Below are 16,350 nucleotides of genomic sequence, written 5' to 3'. Positions count from 1 at the left end.
TGTGTTGTGGAATAACGGGTGGTGAAGGCCCTTGTCTGGGAGCTGAAAAATGGTATCTGCCACCCAAAGGAAGGGTCTTTTCTTAAGCTGGAATTTCTAGGGCTATTGGCAGTCACTCATGCATGGAAAGACCTGTTTCCATCTGCAGCAGCAATCCTGAAACTTGATGCACAGCAATGACAAAGTCACATGTATGAGAGAAGGGAGGCTGATGGACCTCTCTTTACTCTGACAAAATCTTTGCCCACCCCCACTTCTGAGGAGCCTGGTTCCTCAGCTGTCACCCCGTTTCCCAAGGACACCTTCCTTCCTTCCTCCATACCTTGTTCTGGACTCCATATCTTAATTCTGGAGATAACTTAAGTCTCAAATAAACCTTCTCAGAGAAGATGTTCAGGGAAATACCCACAGAAGATGAACTCAGAAATGTTTATTTTGCCATTGAAAACTTAAACTTGCGGTGAAACAATCGGGTCTAGTGATGTGCTGCCGGCCATCAGGACAGTGAGCTCAGGCCAGAGCAAAGGCAGGAGTTACGAAGCTTCGGGTGGGTCAGCCTGTCTATAGCTTGGGGGCTGGGAGAGTTCCGGTTCCAGCTGTGGATGGATGTGCTCTTCCAGTCTTCCTCCCACTGTGCCCGGGAAGAGAGGTCAGAGGGTCAGAGGCAAGGGCCACACAGATGTTAGCTGTGACGGAGCAGAAGCAGTGAGATGATCTGGTGGAGGTCATGGTGGGAGGGGGCTGCAAGGGAAACCAGGGGAAAGGGCTGGCAGACTCAATGACAGTCATGTTTGCTTTCTCTTAATTAATGCGGTTTCCTTACAAACCCCCTGCTGATTCCCAGCTGGTTGACTCAACCATAACAACATGTGGCCTGCCCTGCCTGGCCAGGAACTGAGGTTGTGAGCCTCCCAAGAAAGGTCTGGTTTCATTTGCAGCTGCTGCCCCTACTCCCCCTCCCCGGCTTTGTGCAGATGAGGGAAGGGACAGTACCTCTAGCTACTGAGAGAGCTGTGGTGGGGGATGGCCAGGGCCTGGCTGCTTTGGGCTCGCCTGGCTGCACACCTCAGTTTCCCATGACCTTTAAAAAGGGGCAGTTCCCTCCTGTTTGGGCTGCTGCCTCCCAAGCAGGTATGAGTGGGGGAGGGGGAGGGAGACATTGGACAAAGAACCCCTTGCTTGGTGGTGGCCTCTCTACAGGTGTGTCCTGCTTGATGCAATGGGCCTGGAAACAATTGGGGTGTGTCTAGAGTCTTTGCTAATTCAACATCTTCCATCGATTTTTCAATGTTGTTTCTCTTCCTTACCACGACTCTTACTCTGTCCAAGTTACTCATTTTATCCACTCATTGGCTTATTAATTCTTTTTGCCAACAGGTACCAACTGAGCAGCTACTATGTGCCTTTTGTAAACAAATGATTACATGCACACTGTGGAACACTCTCCAGGGGTGAAAGATATTGTCTAACAAAGGAACATTTTGTAAACTTGATTGCCCTGGAATTTTTTGCTTTCTCTCTCTCTCTTTTTTTTAAAAAATTTAATTTTTAACCTTTTTAATAGTGGAATAAGAAACGTTCAGAAAAAGTACATAAAACTTAAATGTACCATATAACAGATTAATTATAATGCAAAACTGATTCATTGCTATGCTGGAGCATTTGGCTGTATTGCTGCCATAACAGGGACAAGGAGGAAAAGTACAAAAAAAGAAGTGGAATTGACAAGAGGCAGTGGGGCCTTCAGAATCCCAAAGTCTTCTGGGAAAGTGAGGCTGGAGGAAGGAGGCCCCAAACTGCCTGCAGAAGGGGAGAAGGTCTTTGGGTACCCTCCCAGGCATGGGTCAGAATTCAGTCCAAGGGAGAAGTTCAGCTTGTGGTGGAGGCCAGTGAGCCCTCCTCAACTCGGTTCCCTCCTGATCTCAGTGAACCCTGGCTGTGGTAGGGCATTTCTGCAGCTTTTTTTTTTTTTTTTTTTTTTTTTTTTTTAAAGATGACCAGGGGCTGGTCCGTGGCTCACTCGGGAGAGTGTGGTACTGATAACACCAAGGCCACGGGTTCGGATCCCATATAGGGATGGCTGGTTAGCTCACTGGCTGAGCATGGTGCTGACAACACCAAGCCAAGGGTTGAGATCCCCTTACTGGTCATCCTTTTTTTTTTTTTTTAAAGATGACCAGGGGCTGGTCCGTGGCTCACTCGGGAGAGTGTGGTACTGATAACACCAAGGCCACGGGTTCGGATCCCATATAGGGATGGCTGGTTAGCTCACTGGCTGAGCATGGTGCTGACAACACCAAGCCAAGGGTTGAGATCCCCTTACTGGTCATCCTTTTTTTTTTTTTTTAAAGATGACCAGGGGCTGGTCCGTGGCTCACTCGGGAGAGTGTGGTACTGATAACACCAAGGCCACGGGTTCGGATCCCATATAGGGATGGCTGGTTAGCTCACTGGCTGAGCATGGTGCTGACAACACCAAGCCAAGGGTTGAGATCCCCTTACTGGTCATCCTTTTTTTTTTTTTTTAAAGATGACCAGTAAGGGGATCTTAACCCTTGACTTGGTGTTGTCAGTGCCATGCTCTCCCAAGTGAGCCAGGGGCCAGCCCTGAAAGGCCTTGATGTCTCCGTCAGGCTGAGAAACTCATCACATTCCTTTTCCTTTGTGCCCACATGCAGTTCTTGCATATGGAAAAGGTTTTAACCTTTTAAGACACTTTGGAACTATTGGCACATTTTTGCTAACGTGTACAAAATGGCACCCTAGGCAGACACTGGTTCCTGTATGCACTTGAAGAAATATACAAAAGCAAAAGGAAAGAGCTGTGGACTGGCAGTCAGGCTCTGCCCTAACCACCTGGCAGTATGAAGCCAGATACTCATGCTCTCTGGGTCTCAGTATCTCTTAGTATCTCCATCTGTAAGGAATCCTATCTGGTTCTAGAATTCTGATTCCATAAATAGGCCCACCCTTGTAACCTGGAGTGGTAGGAGTTTAGTCTTTAGCTGTCTCCTCCCTGCTCTGCTCTCCTTCAGAGATCTCACCCATTTTCACTCCTCAGTGCTCTCCTTGAAGCTAATAAACCCCAAATCCAACCCTCTTTTGAGCTCCAGTCTCCAACTGCCTATAGAAGTTTCTATTTGGTTCTTCTGAAGGAGCTTCAATGCACAGTGAGGCCACCACCACCTTCCTGACAAATGCTTTCAGTGCTGCTGGTCTCCTGGTCACTCACAGAGTCACCATGAACTGCCCCCCCACCCCCATTTCCAAAGTAAATTTCATACATTCCAAAGTTACCTCATAATTTCTCCCCCTTCCTTACAGTTTCAATTCCCACCACCTTCCCATACCTCAGTTTTCCCATTCAGTTTCCCCACCTCCAATCTGCTCTACTGCCTACTGTCTAATTTTCCTAAACACCCTTGGTCACTTTCCTGCTTGATGGCATCTCGCTGCCCACAGTTGGCCTTTATAAGGTGGAGTTCTGGCACAATTGTGGGCCTCTCCCCACACCTGGTGAGTCAGAACCTCTCACGACAGGGCTCTGAATTTGTGTTTTTATGAACTCCTGGAATACTAAAGTCTGAGGACGGCTAACCAGAGTCCCAACTACTGAGCTTGACGTTTGGGGCCTTCCATGACGTAATATTCCCTGCCTTTCCTATCTTTTCTTCCCTCTTCTCCTACACAGACTCTCAGAACCGAGCCCTCACTGTCTCCCCTCCTCCACCCCCACAGTGCTCCTCTGAGTGGTGCCGTCCCTCATCTGCTACTCAGAGCCCTCCCTTCCTTCAAGGCCTGGCCCAAGTCTCACCTCCTTTGTCAGGGCTTCCTCCCTCTGATCTCTCCGCATATTGTCTCTCTCTTTCCTGCCACCCCAGAGCTAGTCTGTTCCTACCTCTGGCTACTTGATTACATGTTGTTCCACATGTTCCCCATGTAAGTGACAGTCACTCAGCTCGTAGAAGGACATTTGCTCCCTCCCCAGGGTGGGCAGAGTCAAGTGGGGCCACAGGGTGGCCAGAGACTCAAACGCTACCCTGCCCTTCCTCCCCTTCTCTTGCCTTTTCTTCCGTCTGCACGCTGGCTTTGCTTACGCACTGATCTCCCCCATGAGGCTGCCAGCAGTGCCTGGCCTTGAGACAGGGGCTATGATACTAGGACCGGCAGGCCCCAGTGAAACTGTATGGAGAAGCTGCAGGAAAGGCAAATGAAGAGGAGTTTCCTCAAAGAAGGGGAAAAAGGGAAAGTGCTGGGCAGAAAAACTAATAAATGTTCACTACTGTGTTAGTTAGGAGTCGGGTCAGCTATGCATGACAGAAAATCCAAAGTAGCTGTGGCTTAACTCAACGGCAAAGGGTTCTGATGTAGTCAGAGAACCAGGCTCCTTCTAGCTTACTGCCGTGCTTCCCAGAGTCCCAAATGATTGTTTGTGTCCAGCTATCATGCCTATGTACTTCAAGGAGCAGAAAGGAGAAACAATGAAGAATGGCTTAACCTGCCTCCTAGAAGTTGTACAATCTTTAGCTTATATCCCATTTGCCAGAACTTAGTTCTAGAGCTATCTCTAGCTGTCAGGGCTTCTGGGCAGGTATGCGGAAATGGAAGTCGTGGGGCTCTGGAGTTTACATTTACCTCATTGAACCTCAGTTTCTCTTCTTGCAAGAAATGAAATCTGGGGAGTAACCAGGTGGGATGGGCTGAGGGTAAGCCCTGATGTGTCACTCAGATATGTTAGGAGGTCTGCTAGAAGGCCTAGTCTGAGTCCGGAGGAGATTTCAAGGTCCTCCCACAAATTCCCAGCCTAACCTGGGCTTTGCTATGGGTGTTGTCAGAGGGCCAGGAGATCACCTGGACCACAGGCCAGAAATACGTATCTAGGTGAGAGGGAGGACCCTTAGGAACTAGCTGGTGTGGGCCCCTGGAGAACACTACTGTATGGAATGGTTTTCCTCAGAAACCTGGAAAGAACTGGAGGGAGACAAAAGCTATCAAGTGGTGGTGGGAGGGGGAGGAAGGAGACAGCTGAAGGAGGCCTGGGGAGTCACTGCTGATGAGCAGAGTCAGGAGACCTGCCTCTGACTGGCCATGGGGCCTGGGACCCCTCCCTGGACTGCTCTGACTGCACTTCCCTTATCTGCAGAGTGAAAGGCTGGGCAAGGGGGTGTATGAGGTCTCCTGCAACTTCACAATTCTCTCTCTAGGGCTAAAGAACTTCCCCTCCATCACTGGGGCTGCGCAGGCACGGGGGTGGGGGGGTAGAGCCTGGGAGCCAGTGAAGCTCAGCTTCCTCTTCACTTCTTCACTCTGGTCCTGCTGTTCCTGCACAGCCACTTAGGTGCGAGTGGTAGGGGTGAGGGTGAGGGTGGAGTGGTAGGGGTGAGGGTGGAGGGTGGTGTGTGGCAGTGAGAAGACTGCAGGGCCAGGACAGGGACAGTCAAGACACTCCCTCAATGTCATCCTTCCTGGCTCGTGAACACCTCTGAATGAGCTTTGGATCTGACAGTTTCAGGGTAAATTTATTACAGGTGAGGTTAGTAATAAAAAAATAAAGTAAACTAGAGTTTGCCTGGGACACGGCTACTCATGCCCACGTGGTATATGCTCCATGTACAGAGGGAGATAGGGAGAGAGGGAGAGAGGGAGAGAGGGAGAGAGAGCTGTCACAACTCAGTGTAGGGCTGGCTGGTTGGCTCACTTGGGAGAGCATAGTGCTGGTAATACCAAGGTCAAGGGTTTGGATCCCCATACCAACCAACCACCAAAAATAATCCCCCAAAATATATTTGGAAAAATGCCACCTTTGGGCCAGCCCGGTGGCGCACTGGAGAGTGCGCCGCTTGGGAGCGTGGCGGCGCTCCCACCGAGGGTTCGGATCCCATGTGGAGACTGGTTCCCGCTCACTGGCTGAGCGCAGTGCGGGCACAACACCGAGGGTTGTGATCCCGTTGCTGGTCCCCGGTGCGGGCGCAACACCGAGGGTTGCGATCCCGTTACCGGTCAGTAAAAAAGACAAAAAGGAAAAAAAAATGCCACCTTTGCCCTTTGCTCACTGTTTCCTTTTGACCCTGGATGAGATTTTCCGATGTATTTATCACTAAGAGCTGCCAGGCCATGGAATGTGTGAACCCAGGGAAGGAAGTGCAGCCAGTCTCTCTGTTCATGGGCCAGCCCAGTGGTGCACTGGAGAGTGCACCGCTTGGGAGCGCGGCGGCGCTCCCACCGAGGGTTCGGATCCCATGTGGAGACTGGTTCCCGCTCACTGGCTGAGCGCAGTGCGGGCACAACACCGAGGGTTGTGATCCCGTTGCTGGTCCCCGGTGCGGGCGCAACACCGAGGGTTGCGATCCCGTTACCGGTCAGTAAAAAAGACAAAAAGGAAAAAAAAATGCCACCTTTGCCCTTTGCTCACTGTTTCCTTTTGACCCTGGATGAGATTTTCCGATGTATTTATCACTAAGAGCTGCCAGGCCATGGAATGTGTGAACCCAGGGAAGGAAGTGCAGCCAGTCTCTCTGTTCATTTCTGTTGGGTGGTTGGAAAGCAGCTGGCCAGAATGGAGGGAGAGGGAGAATGCTTTCTTTCCCCTTTTTAGCCCATTTGACCTTTCAAAGGGACCTATGTCCACTAGCCTCCTCTGTGAGAAACTGCATGCAGGCTTGAGTGGAGGCAGGGGGATGGATAGGGTGGCCCTTAGTGGGACATTTAGCTCACTGCTCCCAGGCTAGGTTGGTCCCTGAATCTCTGTGGGGGTCCAGGGCATGGGGCCATTCCACATCCCCAGCTGCTGCCCCTATCACTGAGGGCCTGTGTATTTCACCCACCTCAGGCTCTGGGTGTCTGGGATCTGAGGGTCGCCGATGGGTGTGGTCACCCCTTGTTTTCACACCAGTCCTGGCAGGAAAGGGCAGGCAGAGGAGGTTCCTTTTCTGGAATGACACTCCCCACTCCCCCCTCAGCTCCAGAAAGGACAAGTGATTTGCCCAAAGTGACCCAGCAAGTTAGAGACAGAGTCCTAATCAATCAAGTGACCTGACTTTTAGAAATAGAGGGATTGAATCTGCTCTCTGGTTGGGAGGTGGGAGGGGCTGGAAAAATTCTTTTTTGGGCGTCATGTTGTGACAGTAGAGAAGCTGGGGGCAGGGTGCAGGATATTCCTTGTTGTCCTACCCATGGTTACCTGCTGGGACTGAGAAGTCCTGCTCTGCTCCCCCAACCCTGTGTCTGCGGGGGGGGGGGGGGGGGGGGGGGGGGGGGGGGGGGGGGGGGGGGGGCAGAGCCCAGGATGGAGGGAGGGAGAGGCCAGGACAGGGGAAGGCATAAAGGGAGGAAAGGGCTCGGGGACAGAGGGAGCTGGAGAACAGCAAACAAACAGTGTTCTGGAAAACAACGTGTTTCCCCTTTCCAGCCTCCCTGCCTGATTTCCCCACTGGAAACAGTCATTTAGAATAACGAGTCATAATTTGATTACATTCTCTTTCAGTCTAACAGAGTAAACAAGGATCTCCAGGGGAAGAAAGGAACGGGTGGACCAGGCTTCTGGCACACTCTCCCTGGGTCTGGACAGGGATTCCCCCTCCTGCACTGTTACTCCCTGTCTCCATGAGTGCACTTGAAATCCATATTTAAACACCCCCCCCCATTTTCTAGTAAGGTTTACATTCTCTTTGTGTCTCCTACCCCCGCCTGCCTTTCCCCTTAGTGTCTTTACCCTGAAGCCTGCATAGCATATAAATATTTAAACCCATCTATTATTTCCTGTTTATTATTGGTACAAATCCTGAGTTCATTTACTGTGCATCTGTCCCCCTGCATCTATCTCAGAAGGGGAGGCCTGAAGGCAGGGCCACGGGTCCACAGATCAGCTGTATCACTAATTCCAGCTTTTATTCATTTTGTTTTATTTTTCCTTCATTTAAAAAATTGTAATAAAATACATATAACATAAAATTTACCATCTTAACCGTTTTTAAGTGTATAGTTCCAGCAGTATTAAATACATTCATGTGCTGTGCAATCATTGCCACCATCCATCTTCAGAACTCTTTTCATCTTGCAAAACTGAAACTCTGTACCCATTAAATATTAACTCTCCATCCCTTCTCTCCCCAGCTCCTGGCAACCACCATTCTACTTTCTGTCTCTGTGAATATGACTACTCTAGGTACCTCATATAAGTGGAATCATACAATATTTGTCTTTTGGTGACTGGTTTATTTTGCTTAACATAATGTCCTTAAGGTTCATCTGTGTTGTAGCCTGTGTCAGAATTTCCTTCCATTTTAAGGCTGGATAATATTCCATTGTGTGCGTAGTGGATTGAGTGTCCCCCCCAAACTCATAGAAGCTTGAATTGTGTCTTCCAAGTTTTATGTATCAGAAACTTGACCCCCGCAACTGTGACTATTGGGAGGGTGAGAGATCCTACTATAGTAATTAAAAGGTGGGGCCTTGGTGAGGTGATTAGATTGCAGGACCATACCTTAATGAACAGATTAAAAATGGTGGCCATACGTGCGGTTTGGAGGGCTTTAAAAAGAGAATGAATGAGAAGGTTAGTCTCTCTTTCTGTCTCTGCTTTCACCATCTTGCAATGTGAGACACCTGGGTCACTGTTTTGCACCACCAGATGTGTTCCTTGCACTTTGGACTTCCTAGCCTCAGAAACTATAAGCAATAAATTTCACTTTCTTTATAAAGTACCCAGTTCCATGTATTTTGTTATAAGCAACAGAAATGGACTAATACAGTGTGTATGTACCACGTTTTGCTTATCCATTCATCCATGGGCATTTGGGTTGCTTCCACCTTTTAGCTGTTGTGAATAATGCTGCTGTGAACATGGGTGTACAAGTCAGCTTTCATGTTTTATAATAAAAGGATACCTTTTGGGGCTGGCCCGTGGCTCACTCGGAAGAGTGTGGTGTTGATAACACCGAGGCCACGGGTTCGGATTCTGTATAGGGATGGCTGGTTTGCTCACTGGCTGAGCGTGGTGCTGACAACACCAAGTCAAGGGTTAAGATCCCCTTACAGGTCATCTTTAAAAAAAAAAAAGGATACCTTTTATTGATTGCTTACTACATGCACAGGACTATGTAGACTTAATCACTTAATTATCACAAGTACCTCCTAGGTGGCAACTGTTCTCTTCACTTTATTTATGAAGAAATTGAGGCTCTGAGAAGCTGAATAAATTGTCCAAGGCAAGGAAATGAAGGAGTGAGAAGGAGGATCTGCCCCTGCTCTTTAACCCCCGGCTTTTTACTGCATTGGATTGATGATGCACGTGAAGTAGGGGTCTCAGGCTATGTTGCCCTTCCTGCAGCCCAGAAAGGGTAGGCTCTTCCCCTGACCCTCTGCCCAGTGGGTGATTCCATCAGGCAAGTGTTCTCATTCCTGGCTGCACAGTTGCATCACCTGGGGAGATAGAAAAGTTGATGCCCCAGCCTCTCCCCAGACTTAAATTGAACACTTAGATTGAACTCCCTCGGTGCTGGAGCCCAGGCTTCAGCATTTTTAAAAAGCTTCCTAGGTGATTCTATGTGTGAGTAGAACTGAGAACCACTGGGTTAGAAGACAAGGGAGGAAGAGGACAGAAGGATCGATTCCTCCATTCAGCTCTTTGTCTTGCCCTATGACCACCCCCCACAAAGGCGGCATTTGGCCATGAATGCCCTGACCCCCAGGACGCCCCCTCTCTCCTCCAGAGTTCTGTTGTGTGTGTGTGTGTGTGTGTGTGTGTGTGTGTGTGTGTGTGTGTGTGTGAGACCCTCCCAGACAGGACACAGGGCCTACCCGGGCCTTAGATGGACCTATCAGAATCAGCCTGACCCCAGAATGAAAATAAGTTGCTGAAAGCCCTCAGGCTGCCGGAAATGGATTTCCGTCACCTCCTCATCAGGGGTGATGGAAGTGAGGTGGAGGGCAGGGGTCAGCGCGTCATCAGAGGGTGGGGAGAGCAAGGATGGCGCCCCACAGGGTGGGGTCAAGGAAATCATCTTCCAGGCCTGCCCCAGTTCTTTCGCTGGGCTATAGCACATCTGCCTGTAGTATCCTGCCCCAAGCCCCACCCGGCCCCCATCTCCTTGAGCTCCTGTTAAATCCAGGGTAATGGTCAAGCCTGGAGAATTTCTAGGTTGGGCTCTGCACTGAGGCATTAGGAGCTGCTTGACTGGGGGACACAGTGGGATGAGGGGGCTCTGTTGGCCTGTCCCACAGTCTTTCTCGGAACCAGCCCTGAGCCAAGAACTCTATGATCCACGTGGGATTATCAGTCTGCCAGCTCAGTGCCCACAGCAATGCGGGGGTGGGGTGCAGCAGAGGAGGCCTGCCTCGGGCACTAGAGGACCTGGGTTCAGCCACTTTCCTCCTGTGTGATCCTGTGTGACCTTGAGCAATCCCTTCTCTCTGGGCCTCAGCATCTCCATCTGTGATATAAAGGATTTGGCCTAGATTGCTGGTTCTTAAACTCAACTGCACATTGGTTTGGGAGCTTTATTTATGTATTTAGGTGGCTGGCTGATATGGGGATCTGAATCCTTGACCTTAGTGTTATAACACCCATGCTCTAACCAACTGAGATAAGGAGCCAGCCCTGGGGAGCTTTAAAAACTACCATTGCTGATTTCATCCTCAAGAGATGCTGATTTATTTATTTATTTATCTATCCTGCCTCAGGTTTACTTGTACAAGCAGCACAGAAATATAGCAGCCCCACACAACAGCGCAGGGGTCACATCATTCCTTCTGTCTTCATATTGGCAGAGAGAGGCCTCTACTCCAGAGCCTTTGTGGGGCCTGGGCACCTTTCAGAGCCTGAGCTGGAGCTGGAACTGAAGCTGAAACCAGAGCTGCAGCTGAAACTGCATCCTAGACTTTGGTTTGAGCCTTTGCCTTGATGTTTGGCTGGTACAGCCTTAGACCCTTGGCAATGAGGGCATGATGGAGTTTGGATGTGTTGTCCCCTCCAAAACTCATATGGAAATTTTACCTCCAATGTGGCAGTGTTGGAAACTGATTGAATTATGGGGGCGGATCTCTCATGAATGGATTAATGCTCTCCCTGGGAGATGAGGGGTAGTGAGTGAGTTCTCGCTCTATTAGTTCCCGTGAGAGCTTGTTGCTTAAAAAGACCCTGGCACCTTCTCTCTCTCTCTTGCTTCCTCTCGCCATGTGATCTGCTTGTACCTGCCGGCTGCCTGCCACTTTATGCCATGAGTAGAAGCAGCCTGAGGCCCGTGCCAGATGCAGCTGTCCCAGAATCGTAAGCCAAATAAACCTCTGTTCTTTATAAATCACCCAGTTTCAGGTATTCTGTTATAGCAACACAAAATGGAGTAATACAGGGCATGCGCACGCTTCCCGAGCTTGGGGTAGGTGATGTAGGCAAGACAATCAAGCTTGCAGCTGGTGCTCTTTGGGATCTTGGGCTTGACCTCCTTGGGCTTTACAAGGGCCTTGATAGCCTCAGCACGTGCACTCATGGCCTTGGCATTGTTGGTCTGCATTTTCTTCAGGCCTGTCTTGTTGTGCTTCTTGGCAAAAAGCATGTTCCTCAGGAACTTGGGGTCTTTCCCCTTAAGAGATTCATATTTTTGTGACTGAGGTTTCTTAATGTCTTTTCTGTGCCATTTCTGGGATTGGTTGTGTGCGCTGTGGTTCTTGGACTTGGCCATGTCTGCACAGTAACCCGTGGCTCCCAAAGTTCCTGGACTGGAAGAGAAAGATCAGGGATGTTGATTTAATTGGTATATGCTGTGGTCTGAGCATCAGGATTTTTAGAGGATCCCCAGGATATTTTAATTTAAGGTCAAATTTGAGAACCGATGTCTTAGATAACTGCTTCCTAACCACAATCACGTCATGGCACCCATAGAATGGGATAATATTTGACCAGCACACTCTTAATAGAGGAGAGACATTGAGGGGGCTCCAGCTGCGCACTTGCCTGGCTGCCCCTGAGGACTACAGGGATCAGTGTCTCAGAACCAGCAAGATAGCTCTTGGGTCCTTGCAGCTGAAATTTGTTGCCTCATTGGTCCTTCAGTTGAGGTACACAATGATATACAACACTGAAGTCCCAGGAGGTTTACAAAGTTACCAGTTAAGCATGGGGCATCTTCCTGTAGCATCAATTTCCTTAGAATATTTTAGGAGGAAAATTATGACTCATCCTGTAAGTAACAAAACACTATCTTTTAAAAAATATAATAATAGATGTGGCTATATCTTGGAGTAGAGTGCAAAGCTCACACATATTTGAAGCTAAAAAAATCAAAGAAATTTGACCACTGTGTCAGGAGGCATGGGTCTGCACATAGGCTAGAGGGTATTCCCTTGACTTGGGTAAAAGTTGGAGGAAAATTCTGGAGAAGCCCCATGTCAGTCTATGCATTAGCACATGGATCAGAGGTGAGGAGAAGCATTAACTTCTTTCAGTTCAGGATGGCTTCCTGGAATAGGTTGCATCTCAGGGAGGATCTTGAGGAAAGGGAGAGAAGAAAGGAACTGGTTGCAAGAAGGGCATGACCCAAGGGCTCTGTAGACCCCACAGCAGGAATATGAACTCAGACAATGTCTTTCTTGCCCTTGGCCTATGAATTAAAGAAAGCCCTCAAAGATCCCTTTACCCTCTAACACCCCCTGTCCCACCCTAGTCCATATCGAGGCTGACCTGGCCTGGGCCTGCCTGCTGAGTGCAGGATTGAAATGCCAAAGCCCTCTCTCTCTTCCCCTGACTTTAGTGGCCAGCAGTTCAGTCATTATTGCAGAGGTAGCCCAGGTGCCCCAGTTTCCTGCTATTTTCCCCTGCCCACTTGCTCTGGTCCCCAGGCCTGAGATAGGCCCTTTGAGCTGACAGAGGGGGCAGCAGACTCTCCCCCTTTCCCGTGCAAGGTCTTCCTGGCAGCATCTGCCTCACTATTCTCATCCCCCACCCCCCACCCCAGGGCACCAAGGGACATGGCCTGGAAGAGATTGGGTACAGCCCAAAGAGACTGTGGGAGGGGCACTCTTCCAGAGAGGAGGGTGCTGCAGGGCCCAAGCCCTGGGTCTTCTGTCCATTAGCCCTACTATCAGAGAGGGGGTCCCGAACCTCAGCGCCCACCAGATTCTTAGCAAAGTGGCTGCTCTTTCTCTTTGGCAACCAGGCCAAGAATGCCCTGGGGCACTGAATATCCTCTCCAAGCATGAGGACTGACCCTTGCTTCTGGCCTTCATCCCACCCTTGAGAGGTAGCCCAGCATAGTTGTTCACAACATGGACTGTTTGTAGATTTACTATTGGTTCGCCATTGTGTCCTAAGGGCTTGAATGGTGCCTGCCACATAGTAGGTGCTCAGGAAGTAATTACTGAATAAACAAAAGGATCTAGACACCCTAGATTTGAATCCCTGGGGTAGGCACAGTGGGTCCTCTCTGTGCTTTACTTGCTTCCTTCTGTAAAATGGGGACAGTAATAGAACCACTTCATAGGATGGATATGTACAAAGCCTTGGGACAGTGCCTAGCACATGCCAAGCACTCAGTAAGTGTTTGCTGTCATCTTAAATCTGTAGCCTTATTTTCCAGTGCTGCCTCCCTGGTGAAAGGTTCTTTCTTGCTCTCCTCTGAGCCCTTGCTGGGGTCATAGCTGAGAGCAGTGCGGACCAGCTGGACCAGGCATCACACACATTTGGGGCCTACGACAGAGTCCAGAACCAGCCATGTGTGGGTCCCCATCCTTCTCCCCCATCATGCCTGTGGTTCAGGTGTGGTGGCTGTGAAGAGGAGCCCATGCCATGTGGTAGCCTGCACGGTCTAGGGCAGGAGGGGCCTTCAGACCATGAGACTGACTGAAAGGGCCCAGGACCCCTGCCTTCAGATCCTTCTTTTCCTTGCCAGAATGGTCTTTCTAAGTCAGAAAGGCCATGTGACTCCCTTGCTTATGTTTTTTTTTTTTTTTTTTTTAAGATGACCGGTAAGGGGATCTCAACCCTTGGCCTGGTGTTGTCAGCACCACGCTCAGCCAGTGAGCAAACCGGCCATCCCTATATAGGATCCGAACCCGCGGCCTTGGTGTTATTTGCACTGCACTCTACCGAGTGAGCCACGGGCCGGCCCTTCCCTTGCTTATATTGACCAAAATTAAATCTTTCAAGGTAGAAATAATTTTCTAAAGTATATTGGAAGCCAAATGTGAGGACTGACCTGAGAAACACCATCCAACAGAGTCAGAGAAGTGCTCCAAAGTTCATCACAAATAACAAAAGCTTTCCAGACAAAAAAGGCTGAAGGAAACAGAAACAGAGAACAAAAACAGAATTGGTCATTTCAAAGTTCCTTTCTTTGTAAGGCGGGGACAGGGAGACAACAATATGAAAACAACTGATTAATTTACATCAGGTTACTTCAGCTATCTCTTTAGATAGGGATTAGAGCAGAGGGAACTTCGTTGTCATATCTCCTGAAGATTTAAACTGGTCTGATTGGCAAATTGGCTCTCTCCCTCCCGACTTCTCAGAAGGTCAGACCACAACCTAAGTGATGTGGGACTTAACAGGGGTAACTCCATTTTGGTTTTTAATCTGGTCTGTTGGGGCCTAGTGCAGGAATTTAGTACAAAACAATGGCCTCTGATAATTTTTTTCTCACGCTTACTACCCCACAGTGGTTCTCTCTCTCCCGCAACATAAACCAGGACCCTGCAGGGGCTTGCGTGGTTCCAAGCTTCTGCTCCTTTCTTCTCTCCATCTTGTCTGTGGCTATCACCTCAAATGATCTGCAGTCTCTCACCTTGAGGCTGGGCTCTGGCTGCTGCCTGGGAAGCTCACCCCTCCCTTGCTCCCCCCGCCCACCTTCATCTACTTTCCTTTCAAGGTCAGCTCCTCAAATGTCCCTCCTTTAAGAAGGCTTTGGTGACCCTGGGTCCACTGGGCCGCATATCCCCTTTCCAGCTGTCTAACCGAAAGGATGTTTATTGCACTTGCTTGTTCAAGTGTTGTTTTCCTCTACTAGGTGGGTAAATTCTAAGTGGGCCTGCATGCCTGGTGCCTAACATGGAGCCTGTAGCTTAGCAGAGCTCAGTGAAAACTTATGGAAGACTGGTACATTTCAAAGCTGACGGGGCCGGCCCGGTGGTGCACTGCTACAGTGCGCCGCTTGGGAGCGTGGTGGCGCTCCCGCCGAGGGTTCGGATCCCACATACAGACCGGTTCCCGCTCACTGGCTGAGCGAGGGGCGGGCACAGCACCGAGGGTTGCGATCCTGTTGCCGGTCCCGGTCCAGTACGGGCGCGACACTGAGGGTTGCAGTCCGTTGTCGGACACGAAAAAAGACAAAAAAAAAAGGAAAAAAAAAAAAAAGCTGAGGGTTGTTGTTGCACTCTGGGGGACATTGGGCACATCTGTTTGGGTCAGGGTTTTTGTGTGCACACACTTGGAAGTATGGGCAATGGGAAGGGGGACCACCACTCTGGGCTGGGTTGGAGTTTTTGGAGCTGGAAGGCCAAGCTTTCTCTTGTCCCCTGCCTGCCTCCCAGTTAGCCTCATGGGGCCTCTGGATCAGGCTCAGGCAGGGATTCAGGCTCAGGCCAACATTTGTCTTTCTGCAGGAGCTATGTTGCTCCCTACTTTTAACCTCTGGCCTCAGTGGCTGCTCCAAGCTGTGCCCATGAAGGCACCTCAGACATAGACTTCTGCCCTCAGGGCTCTCAGCTCCAGTGAGAGTCAGAATGTGGTGAAGACCTTAGAAGGTGATCTTGTCTAGCCCCCTGCCTCCAAGCAGGCCTGGGCTGAGAGTGGTCTAACCTTTCCTTGAAAAATCTCTGGAGAGGAAGATTCCATATGCCTTTTCCCCACTTCTCAGCCCCAGGCTCTGGCTGGGCTGTGCCCTTTGATCTCATTTGTGTAGTGGCCAGGTCAGCCTCTCTCTGGATAGCATATACTGTATGTTGTGGACATGTGAGACCATGTAAGTTACTGGGCATGTGAGACAATTTAAGGTATTGGGAACATATACTCTGGATTCAGACTGTGTACAAATCCCAGCTCTGCCACTTGTTAACTATGTGATGTTGGCAAGTTCCTTAATCACTCTATGCCTCAGTTTCCTCATTTGTACAATGGGGATAATAACAGAACCCACCTGGTGGGGTTGGCTGTGAAGATTAAATGAGTTAATACACAAAAAAGCATTTAGAGAAGCACATGGCATGTAGTAAATGCTCAATAAATGTGAGCTGTTATCATTGCCCTCCTGTTCTGCTCTAGACCTGGCCCAAGTTCCACCCTCTGTCCTGTCTCTCCATGACCTCACCAAACCAACTCAATCTGACAAACATTTATTAGGGGCCCTCTGTGTAAACCGTGCT

At 49.6% G+C, this 16,350-nt stretch overlaps 1 pseudogene across 1 annotated transcript; it reads right to left on the bottom strand.

Moving 5' to 3' along the window:
• Positions 1 to 7,111: 7,111 nt before the first annotated feature.
• On the bottom strand, positions 7,112 to 11,718 carry LOC103585761 (annotated as a pseudogene). The gene is made up of 3 exons (XR_550103.1): positions 11,356 to 11,718; positions 10,782 to 10,945; positions 7,112 to 7,224 (listed from the first exon to the last, which is right to left on the bottom strand). The product of XR_550103.1 is annotated as a 60S ribosomal protein L29-like (transcript).
• Positions 11,719 to 16,350: the final 4,632 nt, after the last annotated feature.

The sequence above is a fragment of the Galeopterus variegatus genome, unplaced genomic scaffold, assembly GCF_000696425.1.
Source record: "Galeopterus variegatus unplaced genomic scaffold, G_variegatus-3.0.2 Scaffold269, whole genome shotgun sequence".
Taxonomy (NCBI): domain Eukaryota; kingdom Metazoa; phylum Chordata; class Mammalia; order Dermoptera; family Cynocephalidae; genus Galeopterus; species Galeopterus variegatus.
This window is presented reverse-complemented; position numbering and strand designations above follow the sequence as displayed.